At 41.5% G+C, this 13,185-nt stretch overlaps 1 protein-coding gene across 6 annotated transcripts in view; it reads left to right on the top strand.

Moving 5' to 3' along the window:
• CALD1 (caldesmon 1) overlaps nt 1-13,185 on the top strand; it is a 227,327-nt gene that overhangs the window by 95,478 nt on the left and 118,664 nt on the right. For 2 of the 6 annotated variants that reach the window (XM_070465543.1, XM_070465539.1), the window contains exon 3: nt 4,397-4,489. The exons of the other annotated variants lie outside the window; for them this stretch is intronic. The gene's annotated coding sequence lies outside the window, so the exon portion shown is untranslated. The remainder of the gene's footprint in view (nt 1-4,396; nt 4,490-13,185) is intronic. 6 annotated transcript variants of the gene reach the window in all.

The following is a 13,185-nucleotide window of genomic DNA, read 5'->3' as shown; positions in this document are numbered from 1 at the left end:
TATGTGTCCAGTTCTGGCTTAGAGAACTCACTCAATCTGTAAATGAATGTGGGCATGTATCCTTCTCATATACCTGTCAGGCTGGGTCTGCCCCGGATTTGAATACTGGCTTCATTACTTACTAGCTGGGTGAATTTGGGCCAATGTGTTAAACACAACAAATTTCTCAGGGCTTCTCCTAGGTTAAGAACATGTATCTCATTAGTTGTTGTAGTGATAAATGAGATAGATGTATGAAAGAAGTTTAGCACAGGGCCTGGCACTAAAAACCCTTAACACACAGTAGTTATCAGAGTCTCCATGAGGAGAGCAGAGCATATTACAAAAGTGTCATGGGGGATTTTTTAATATAAATATTAATGTTGAAATCAAAGGATCCTAACTCAACTCCACAAGGCAATATCTAAATTAATGAAAACCCGGTTCTTCTTGTTGACTCCATGAAGTTATTCTTTTTTTATAAAGGATCTCTAATTGAACCTTTTCACTAACTCCCTGTTATAATAAGTTATCATTTGAGATACTCTCCTTTATCCGACCGCTTGGTATCCTTTTGGAATATGGCATCTTTCTGTGAACACTTGTGTTAGGAATTTTAAAGAAGCATAACCACTTTTTGCAAGTATGTACAGTCAATATTTTTCCATTTGTGTAACCCAGGAAGGTGCTAGGTCCTGCTCCTCATGCTACTGAATGGCTTTACCTAGAGGTTTCCTGAGGGTTTTAAGAAAATCACTGCCCTTAAAAGACTGGAAAGCTGATTGAAAGGAAAGAAATTCCTCCTTTCTTTTTATTACACCTTGATTCTCCCTTAGTGAATGCTTTCATATAAAGCCCCAATTTCCCCACAAGCCTGAGCAGACAGTTCAATCAAAGGAGCAATAAATAGCACCTGGCCGTTTGCCACTGGCTGGGAAGGCGACGACCGAGGCAGCGGGGCTTATTTGCCTCACGCCGTCCTGCTCGCTCTTCCGGCCCCTCTTCCTTCATCTCGGGTCGTTCCCTTCCTTACCATGTCCGGTCTAGACTTAGCTTTGCCTGCAGAGAATTTCAGCAGCTGCCTCTGAGCCAGGTCAGCCCGTCTCTATATGTTGGGCACCGAATGAAAAGCGTGGAGGGATCCAGCGAATAATGGTTCACCCAGGCAAGAATCTGAAGTTGTGAGGTAGCGGACATGGTCTTGAAACAGCAAATGAGAGCTTCATCAACTTTCTGGCCCTTCCGTCCTCAATCTGAAAATAAAAAGTATATGTGAAGACAAACTCTCTGTTTAGTCACTGTGCTATTCACCTTATGATTTCTCTCAAAAGCCTTTCTATCTTTGTCTCACTAACAAGATGGTTCATTAACATATACATAGACTCTACAGACCAAAAAAGAAACATTTCCCCAGGTCCCCGATTTCTTTATATTTTTCTTTATTCGTTCCCAATTTTAAAAATAAAAATACTGAGGGAATTGGGAACAGGGAAAGGGAAACTAGGCAAATAAGTACTGACCCTGCCAGAGGGTTTGGGGGAAGGTACTGAGGATTTTTTTCCCTACAAGTTTAAGTCTCTTGGTTCATTCATTAGGCAAGTAACTCCATGATTTCTTCTAGTCTCCTGTTCCTTTGATGAAGCCTGAGGGTCAAGAATGAGAGGCCTGTGTGGAAGGGGTGGACTTCCCTGGTGGCTCAGTGGCAAAAAATCCACCTGCCACTGCAGGAGACCTGGGTTCAATCCCTGGGTGGGGAAGATCCCTGGAGAAGGAAATGGCAACCCATTCCAGTATTCTTGCCTGGGAAACCCTGGAGGGCCACAGTCCACAGGGTAGCCAAGAGTCAGGCATGATTAAGCAACTAAACAACAGCAAGAGCAACATGTGGAGTGGGTACTGTAATCTGCATCAGCATCTGAATGCAAGGAACTTCTTATAATGTGCAACTTTCTGGACACCTCTCTGGAATTTCCCATATCATATTTTCTTCAAAAAGCTCTCCCAGAAGATTTTGATATGCAGCCAATCTGAGAACCTCAATTCTAGGGGGACAGTGTACTGTAAGTGCCATGAAGCCAGGTTCAGTGGCCGTTTGTTCACTGGCGAATCTCTGATATGTTCCTAGCGCATAGAGAGGAGCAGGACCTGGAGGGGAATCTCTCAACCTACACCCTACATGTGCATAGGGCTCAAGGATTTGGAAAAGAAGTTTGCGTCTTTATCTCAGTGACTTGCAACCTGCCAGCACTTTAGACTCACTGGGGACAGCTGAGAAACACGTATGCCTGGGGCCTAACCCCCCAAATCCTCGTTAGGTTGATCAAAGGAGGACCCCAGGGTTGGGTCATTTTTTCAGAGCTCCTTGGGTGATTGTAGTGTACAGCCAAGGTCAAGACCATCAACTAACTCTTAGGCCCTTGAAGCAGCCCTGCAGTTAGGAGGGTCAGGGATCATGCCTTCCCTGCATTCTAGAGATGATGAAAGAAAGGCCACGGAATAGATGCAGTAGGTCTGGATGTGGCAGCATTGGGACTAGGTACCCAATCCTTATTTGTTTGTAACTTTACTCGTAGGATTTGTTCTCTTCTAAACACTATCCTCTCGTGCTATGCCAGGGCTCCCCAGATGGCACTAATGATAAAGAACCCCACTGCCAATGCTGGAGACATAAGAGCTGTGGGTTCGATCCCTGGGTAGGGAAGATCCCCTGGAAGAGGGCATGGCAACCCACTCCAGTGTTCTTGCCTGGAATATCCCATGGACAGAAGAGTCTAGAGGGCTACAGTCCATGGGATTGCAAGGAGTCAGACATGACTGAAGCAACTTAACGCACAGGTACTAGTGCTATCCTGATCATTTGGGCAGTGGTTCTTAATTTGGGGGTGTGGAGGGGAAAGGGAGCAGAGACTACTTTCAGAAATGAATGAAAGTTAACACACAAAATCTGGCCTACAGTTTTGAGGAGTTCATCACCCCCCTCTAACTCATAGGTTTTGTTCACTCACTCAACAAAATTTCTTGATGCCCTGCTGAGTGCTGGCAGAAGCCTAGGAGCTGTAGGGAACTAGACTGTAAACCAGGCTTGAGCAACTTCTCCAGCTAGCAGATGTCTCACAGATTTTCTTGTCCCCGTTTTCTGCAGTTTTATAAGAAAGACCTCCAAAATGAGGCCCACAGTAGGAGAAAAGGAATTTAAATGGGATTTGGAGCTCTTATCACTTTCTGGCATTGTAACCTAGAAGGATAATTATATCTTTTATCACTCCAACTAGATACTAGGCTCCTAAGATCAACACCCACATCCCCAGAATAATGAGCAAGGTGCTGTAGATGTACAACAATAGAACAGGTGAAGTGTGCATTTTGGACAAATAGGAGGAGATGGTAGAGGCTCAAGGAGGGGAGCTGAAGATAGCCTGAATGTCTGCTCACGAATAAAGAAACGGAATAAGAAATAACACCTGGCCCAGCTGAATAATTTACAAGCCCCTCAGGGTTCCCCATCCCTACTTTGCAAACCAGCCTTCCTGAGATGGATACACACCATCAATACCATGCTAGGCAGGTTTTTGTTTGGTTTGCTTTTTACCTGTGAAATCTGGAATGAGAATCTAGGAATCTAAGATTGATTCCCAACAGTGGGATTCCAAGCCAGTCCCTAAACTCCAAGAACTTCTATTTCCTTCCAACGCAAAAATCAAAGAATGGGATGGGGGAAAGCAAGGTGTGTTCTTAAGGTCCATGTGGGCCCCATTATTCTACCAAAAAAGGCAAACATTAAAACCCAGAGCTGCACTTCCCACACTCATACTCACAGCATCCTTGTTGCATCATGCTAGGGCAGGTTAGGGATGCGATGGTGATTTGCGGCTGCAGTTCATTATTTCTTTGGTCTAATATTTAATATTTGTTGCTGTGTTTCAAGTACAAGAGAGTTACCTCTAGATTATCTACTAGGGCATTCTATCATTATTTGTAATCTTCTGGAGCCTCCTCTTTTACCTATTAACCAAGTTCCTAACCATCAATAGCAAAGCAAAGGGTCCAAAAAGACTTTGAGAGTCTGAGGTTTAGAAGGTTTTGAAGGTGAACTTAGAAAAGACAGTGTCCCTGGCTATGTTCTAATGCCTTTGGTCTTTGATTGTTGGCTTTGGTAGTGCTCCCTGCTTTGTACAAACCATCTCTCACCTCCATTATTTAGAAGAATTTAGGGAATGACTCTGTAATAATTGTATTAATTTTCTTTAAAATGCAACTATCAATTGCAAATGCAATATCTATTTATATCTGTGCTTTATTTCCCTTTGATGGTCCTAACTAATATCAGTACCTGAGGAAGAAATTGTATCTTAAATATTTGAAATAGTTGTGCATTAACTAAAATTCACTGCACTGAGTTTCCATCCTTTTATACCAGGTAATCATTGAAAAGCTTGAAGATCGTCCAGCCGAATTCATAGGGACTGGTAATCAACCAGAGGTTCACGAGCAGACATTTGACTGCTTACCTGTGAGTAGTGTTTATGTGATTTTGCTGGTGGAGCAGGCTCTGATCTTAGCAATTACATAGCCTTTCTGCCTGATTGTCTAAATTCTCGCACCTAAAGATTCATTGTGAGAAACCAAGGGTTCTGCTATGCCCTTCATAGTTTATTTACCAAGTAATCTATCAAGTTTTAAAGAATTGTTTTCCTGTTTTGTAATATGATTTTTTTTACTTTAATTTTAATTTTTTTCCTGCATCTATAGTATATTAAGCAAAACAGTCCCCAATCAATAATGAAGTTCTCACTTCCCAAGAATGTTGCTGACTTGAGGGAATAGAGAGATGATAAGGCAGTCTTCAGGGTAAAGGAGCTCACCTTTGAACAAACAATGATTTCAGGAGGAAGTACTCTTCACTCTCAGCAAATCCTCCTCACCTGGAAGAACTTCTACCAGTAGACGGTCTACCCGGGGAGCAGAAAGAGGAGCTTTCAGAAGGTAGAGGATGGAGAAGCTAAAGGAAATTTCACTCATTCACAGTTTTTCCAAGGCTGGCACTAGTAGGGAGAAGTGGTTTTCTGTGGCTGCCAAAGCAAAATACCGCAGACCGGGTGGCTTACATAGCAGAGATTTATTTTCTCACAGTTACAAAGGCTGGAAGTTCAAGGTGAAGGAGTTGACAGGTTTGTTTTCTTCGAAGGCTTCTCTCCTTGACTTGCAGATGGCCCTCTTTTCCTGGGTCTTCACATAGCATCCCACTGCCAGCACATGTTTGGTGTGCTCCCTCTGTCCAACATCTTGCTCTTCTTAGAAGGGCCACAGTCATATCGGACTAATGCATGCTCTAAAGATTTCATCTTAACTTAATCACCTCTGTGATGACCAGATCTCCAAATTTGTTTATATTCTCAGTTATTCGGAGCTAAGATTTCAACATGTGAATTTGTGGGAACGCAACTCAGTCTCTAACATCCCATCATTTTTTTTCCCCTATATGCTGATTTTTAGTTTGTTGCATATGGACAGCTCTCTGAGTCTCCTCTCCTGAACTCCCTTAGCATTTACGCCACTCTTAGAATATTTGGTTTTCCTACAGTATGTTGCAGTCCTTTATATACATCTCTCACTTCCCTGTTTTATTAAATAATTTTTGAAGCTGAAAAGTGTGCCTTTTACATCTTTCATAGTACTAGAGGAGGCTTTGTAAATAGTGAGCATTCAATAGTACTTATTAAATGAATAAATGAATGGAGAGGTAAGATACAAGTCTCTGCACCTATAATTTGCTTTAAGACTACCTCCAAATAATGCTTATTAGTAGTGCTTTCTCCTCACTTGCTGCCTGTCTCCTGACTTCCAAAAAGTGGAAATAAGTCAAAGCTGGAGACAGAGACTGAAAAAAAAAAATAATATGATTAACTGATGGCAGGAGACTTACCTCGCTCCTCAAAGAGTAAATAACATGGACCTGCTCCAGATACTGAGAACACTCTTTTGGGAGCCAAGAGGGAAGGACAGTGAGTTTAGACTGAGACTTGCTGAGTTTAAGGGCCTGTGCGACAACCAAGGGTGTGTGTCTAGAATACAAGGGCTATGCAAGTCTGAAGCCCAGGTAATAACTAGAGATAGAAATTTTCATAATCATAACCTACACATAGGAATTATGAGGCCACCCAGAAAGATTGCAGAGGGGGAGGAGCAGTGGTTTAACAATGCCACTAGAAATTGCATGTAGAAAGTTTGCCTGGTAAATAGCAGGAGGAAGAAATCTAAATGGCATTTCTAGTGTAAGAATATGTGTACTAGCAACTGCAGATGTCTATCTATTTCTCTCTTCACTTATTCCTTTGGTCCTATTTTATAACTTTTTCTGTCCTCTCTTTTAGGGCTTTGCCCCAAACCATTCCTGGGGAGCTTTCTCTGCCCGAGCTTGCTCCTCTCTAGCCAGCTCCACCCACGAGAATGAGTTTGACTCCCCAGCTGCTTGCCCAGGGCTATCATACATCAGCACTTCCCTTTAGGACCATTTTCACTGTCACAATCAGAGCTGATCAGACTGGACAGTAGGGGAGGTCCAGTATTAGACTCCTCAATGTCCAAAGAGACAGAAGGTCTGGTGACTGGGACTCCTCTGCCACAGAACAGTGTCTTGTCCAGACAGTCAGTAAAGGACTCAGTTGAGGGGAATGTACCTCCTTTGCACTGAACCCCTTCCATAGTGCATTGGTCTCCCCACACTTCCTCTGCCTTCAAGGAGGTTTTGGTGATATTTTCCTGTTTTATGCACAGGACAGAATGGGGGCTAATGACGCATGAATGGACCAGGCCCTGAGTCATGGTGGCCATAGCAAGCTTCTCCTCTCTGGGTCTCACTATCAAAAGCAATTTCTAATTGGGCCATCTTCACCCCAGCCCTGAATTTCCCACTTTTCTCCTGCTTAGTGTGATACAAACAAAAGGAGGAAAACTATTCTTTCATTTCTCTGTTATTTTCTAAACTGTCATTTCTTTTCCTTGCTTCTCCATGCACCAACACCTCCCCCACCCCACCCCAGGCCTCCATTTCTCCATTGGTTCTCTTTCTCTAGCAGAAACCCACGATCTTTCTTTGGATTGTCTGATTATTAGCAGGAGACCCTGTCAGAGGCTTGTAAATTTCCTCCTTCTCTGCATACCCCCTTCCATTTCCTAAAAATAAACTTTGAGATACCAGATTTCTTCAAGTACCCTCCACTTCTGTACTTTCCTCTTGGTATTCTTCAAGTTGCCAGGGAAAAGATGCCATTTTTCACTCAGGGACCTGAAGTGCTAATGGTACCTGTGTCAGTGGATTTTACATAAATTGCTATTTGTATAAAATGAACAGGGAGAAATTCTGAAGTCAAGAGAAAACAGCTCTGCAATCCATGAATGGCCTAGGTGGGTATTCCAAATGAATGGTGGCCAGTGGCCAGCCGAGGTGCCTCCAGACTGCATTTCATTCACTTCAGTCAGCTATAGGATATGAAGAGAAAGATAATTTTCCTATGAGCATGTATAAGAAGTGCTTTGAGTTGTAAGCACCTAGCAGGCTTTGCCTTGTTTTAGAACAGCATAAATGGGAGTTTTTATAACCACTGTGGGCCAGTATTTATGGAGTCAGTTGAAGCTCTAGATGGTATGGAAAGAGAGGGGTTTTCCCTTTATCTTCTCTTGAGTTTTGTAGAAGCCTCTCTGGACACTCTTGACACAGTATTCAGCCTCCTGTTTAGTTCAAGTGTGTCTATACTTGTTACAGCAGAATCTGAAGGGATCACTCTTGCACTAAAATTGTTTTCTATAGATTTCTGGTAGTGGCTGTAGAACAACACCTAAGTTTGCTTAGGAATCAAGAGGACTCAAGGAGCATGGGTTCTCAGGTCTTCCCAGTTCTTGAAACTTTTATGATAAGGAAGGTAACAGGACATTCCAGCATCACCATGTGCAGACTTTGTAACTTTGGCCAAGTGATGGTGTTTCCTTGGCCAGGGAATTGCACCTGGCCTTAGGAGGCACCTCCATTAAGCACACATTCCTACCCAGCATGGCTGTTGATGGAAAGAGGTTTTGTCAGGGTGGGCAAACCAAGATCAAGGTACAGATAGCAGGGAGAAAAACAAACAATGGTGCCAGGAGTTCTTGCCTAGAACTCCTTTCCAGACTTCTGTTCCAAAAAACATGAGTGAGTATGCCGTAAAGAGAAAAAAAAAGAAAAAGAATGATCCTGCTTTTTAGCTTTCAAACAAAACTATCAGAAGTCTGAGGTTCCAACTGTGATGGGATTTGTACCGTTTAAGGACACAGACTCAACTACTTCCAAAGTTTGCTTTGGGATGCTCAACAAAACAAAGCTGCAAACATCTTGCCCTAGTCCATGGAACAGTCCTCCAGTAGGGCTTAAAGGCTCAATCTGGGGGGTGGGGGGGAGAAGACTGAGACATTTTCCTTCCTACTATTTTCTGTATCAGGTCCAACTTAATGCCAAATTAAATCTAGATTTTTTTTTTTAATCGACTTTTACTGGAGGAAAAAGCAGAGCTGCTTTCCCTGAAACAGATATTTTAAGGCCAAACTTATTACTTGGGGTTTTTTTTTTTTTCTCCTCCTTTTTGCTAATTCAAAACAAAATGTCTATCATTCACTCTAACACCAGTCTTTAAGAGCTGGAGACAAATGGAGTCTGAATATTCACGCCAACGTGGTATAAATGAGCTGTGATTTCAGGAGGCTGGCTGTTTCTCTGACAGGGGAAAAGAGAGGTTGACTAGTTTAATATCTTTGGCTGAAAACACTTTGTTAAAGAGGGATGGAGACAGCCAACATTAATATCAAGTCCTGTTATTTAATGACCAAGAATGACATACCGTGGAACAGGGCATCCTGAGTTTGGAGAGAAGTGTGTTTATCATATTCAGAGAATGCAGAGAGGGAGTGAATACAAACATATGGCAGGCCTGAAGGAAGGCACTCATCTAAAAGCATTTTCTTCAAGTTCTTCAAAAGATTCCTCCCATAAGTATATTATACCCATGACTGTGAATCTGATTCCATCACAGACTCTCAAGATGTATAAACATAAAGACATTTGTTATCATGAGGGACTCTGGGGACATATCTACTGCCTCCCCCAGCTTGCTGGCTAATGGATTAGAAATAAAAGATGCAGTTTCAAGTCAGGGTTGGTGGGGGAGGCTTGTGACCACTATTAGCACCATCTGTCCTTTTCTTGCTCTTCAAACATACATGTTCAGTCACTCATTAATTTATTCACTCTACAGCTATATACTGAATTGGAACTTCTCTAGCCAGTGCTATATTAGGTCTGGGCTACATTAGCAATTCTAGTGTTCCTTCATTCTTCCTATAAAATGGACTTTTTTATTGAATGCAGTGGAAAATCTAGTGACTCCAATAATATACTCATTGACATAAATTGTGATTTCTGATTCTTTTATTTATTTTTTATTGGCCTTATCTTAACAAAGAGTCATAATATTTTATATATGTCTGCTGTCTCATCTACCTATCATTCTTAATTATGTGGTTTACAGGCAAAACACTGCAGACCACTGGCTGTATCTCTGATTCTACTTTTCTGAAAATTGCTTTGAAGAATGAAGCTTCATTGTCCCCTGCCTTATTTGTTTCCTAAATTCTGTTTTCAAGAAGAATTTCATAATTAATAATTATTAACAATTAATTATTATTAATCAGGGGGACATTAATTAGTTAGGGGGAGACATAACTGTAGAATCAAAATAATTGGAAATTAAGAGCAAAGTAAGGGTTTGTGACTTTTTTATTGGAATGCTCAAAGAATCAAAGGTGACAGACCCAAAGTGATTCACTGAAACCAGTGGTGCTTAAGCCACAAAGCCCCTCATTTGAATAGATGTCTGTCACACCCCGCCTAAGTTTTTACATTTAACATTGTATTTGCTTTCTTAAAGGACTCCCAAATAATTTTCAGGTCCTACAAAATCTGAGTCTGTCTTAAGACAGACACTAACAGATAATCTTAGATGATTTTGCTTCTTGTCTGAAATCAATTCAATGAAAAAGCAAAAAGAAATAGTCAAAGTGTGTTTTATTTTTTAAAGACTTTAGGATGAATTCAGCTTATTTTCTAAAGTGAACCCCACTTAAATGAAATAATAAATTAGTTTGCCAAAGCCCAAATGAACATCAACAAGATTCATTTTCATTTCATTAATAAACATCAAATATGGACTCCCCCTAATATCAAGCAAGCCAAATCCTTCCAACAGGAAACAAATTCTAGACAGGGTTGTTTGTAGCTGAGCATGGATCCTTTAGGCAATTACATGGTCCTTTCATCAGTGAGGTTATTGCCATAAAATACCTTGTATTACATCTTGTGAGAAGTAGCATAGTCTCACAAAGCACAGACTCTAAGGGCTAGGCTGCCTGGATGTAAATTCTGGCTCTAATATTTGCTAATTCTGTGACCTTGGGCAAATAACACAACTTCTCTGAGCCTTAGTTTTTCCATCTGTAAAATGGACTCAATAAAGATTGTTACAAAGATTTAAACTGATATTTATAAAGTTCTTAGAATTGTACTGGGTACATAGCACATGCTATATAACCATTGACTAAATAAATAAACTTCTCCATCTAGAATGTAGGCTAATAGATGAATCCACATAAGTTCACCCTTTAACTCCTCACAGTGCCTAGCCTGGCACATGAGAGCCATTAAGGAATGATTGTATATATTAGGGATTACCAACAAGCAACCTGAGGTCCACACTGACCTGAATATGGGCTTCCTTTGCCCAGCATGGTTTTCTTGAAATTTTGATTTTGAACTTTTTTAGGGATGCATGCATTCTCCATTTCCCCACAGGCCACCACTCCCCAAGTATTTACCTTTTGGGTCCTTAAAAGCATTTGGGTTTGTCATTCCTGGTATAAGTGAATGAACACATAACACATGAGCACTCCTGCAGTTAGCGGTAGTTTTATGACTCACTGGAGTAGGCAGATGGGGCCAATGAGCCATTTCCACTCCCTGAAGCCCTACCTGATTAACTTGCCCATTCCTATTTCTATGTTAGAAGCCATAGAACAGAAACAGAAAATCAGTAAGTTGAATAAACACCTTCATGAAGCAGTACCTAATATCACAAGATCATTTTTGTCATGGACTAGCTTAACCATGGCTATGTCAGTCATGGCAAGCTAGGTTATGCTGGGGTTGGGGACCACTCAAAATCTTAGTGACTTCAACACAAAAGTTGCTCACTCGTGCTTTCTCTCTAACCCTGGATAGGCAGGGGTCTCTTGTCCACATCATTGCCATCCTTACTTGCGGACCCCAGGGCAGAGAGAAAAAATACTCTGAAGGATCTCATATCAACAAGTAAATGGTCTGCCCCAGAAGTGACAGGATACTTCCGCTCACAAGTCATTGGCCAGAACTAGTCACTTGGCTGAAGTTGACCACAAGGAAGCCAACAAGTACAGTTCTATAAGGTGCCCAGAAAGCGTAAAGGGTATTAATGGCCAGACGTGCAGAATTTTTGGAACTTGGATTTTTAGGCCAGAAGTTTTTCAGTAAGTTCAGTTCAGCAACCATTCTCATGTATCTATAAAGGCAGAGCAAAACACCCAGCACTGCGAAGGGATACCAAAGGAGATGCAGGCCCTGACATGGAGCAGCTTCACAGTTGCTCAGAGAAACAGAGGTTATAACACATTTGAGTAACAAAGCTGTATAGTATTGACCATCAAAAAGAACAGTGCTAACAATGCTACAGAGTTGAAAGACAGGATGCTTCTAGAGTAAAGAGAAGACTGAGCTACACTGTAGAAAAATATATGGGATTTGCAGAAGGAATGGAGGGCACTGCAGGTTATAAAAGAGAGGAAATAGGGACAAAGGCCCAGATGCAAAAATACTAGCTGGATTGTTGCAGGACTAAGGAAGTGGCCTGACTGTGGGGTCAGGAGAGGTGGTGGGTACAGTGGAGTCGTTACATGTAGGGCCCCTAAGGTGGACAGGGAAACAGGATGGTGGCTTTGCCGGGGTGGGGGGGTGCTGGGGAAAGACCATCCCTCCTCACGAACCCCTTCATAACCCAGGCACCTAAATCTCCCAAGCTTCAGCTTATTCCCCAAACCAAGATTCCTGGATGCCAGTCTTCCCAGACCCACAGGGCAGTCATTGAATGGAGATAGTAGTAAACCCTGGGTTGCTCCTGTTTTCAGTTCCAGGATTTGATCACTTGTCCTACTAACAAAAGAATATTCAAGTTCAAGTGAAACAGCCTCTTATTGCTGGGGTCAGTTCAGCCTTTCTGCTATGGAACATCTGTTTTTGAAATTCAGCTGAGACCCTGACTTAAATCTGTTTAACTTAAAAAGCAGCAAGAGAACATCTTGTTTTCATGAATGTCCAGGGGCTGTGTGTCAACAAATTAAAGGTCTGCTTGTGGTATTCAAAGTAGGAAAGCTGGTCATGAGATGTTCTGCCACTGGAGTAAATTTATTATGGGTTGTTCATTTCTTGGAATCATGAACCAAAATTTGAAAAAACAAAGTGAACCAGCTACATTCAAATCAACAAATTTCTGCCCAGTGGTGAGTGAGAAACATGCTTTTGTTGTTGGAAGGTCACTGAGTTGGGTGGTTTCTAGAAAGATGCCCTCCACTCTAGCCATGTGAAATTAATATCTTAAGTGGATTCCCTATGTCTGTATCAGTTCTGGCAGATCACATTTTTTGATAGGTCATTATATTTACATTAATTACATAGGATCTGAAGTTGGAAAGAAAGGGTGAGAATAGTTCACCACCCTTCAAATCTAACTAGCTACTTTACTCTTCACTCACTTTTTTAGGACAGAAAAGTAGAGACAAGTTCGATTTATCAACACCTAGAAGAGAAAGTGCCTGGCATAATCTAGATGCTGATATATATTTAATAAATACAAACCTCAGTCTCATATATTTATGTTCCCTTTATCAATGCTTGTCTGTAGTGTATTAACATTATTCTTTTTTGAAAAAGCTATTACTTCTTAAATCTTATTTTAACCCAAAGGAAACCTTGAGTTAGAATTCTGCTTAATGTTAAGTAGCAGCTTGGTTAGGAGGGGACTTTGGGGGACAATGGATACATGTATATGTATGGCTGAGTCCCTTCACTGTCCACCTGAAACTATCATAACATTGCTA

The sequence above is a fragment of the Odocoileus virginianus genome, chromosome 1, assembly GCF_023699985.2.
Source record: "Odocoileus virginianus isolate 20LAN1187 ecotype Illinois chromosome 1, Ovbor_1.2, whole genome shotgun sequence".
Taxonomy (NCBI): domain Eukaryota; kingdom Metazoa; phylum Chordata; class Mammalia; order Artiodactyla; family Cervidae; genus Odocoileus; species Odocoileus virginianus.
This window is presented reverse-complemented; position numbering and strand designations above follow the sequence as displayed.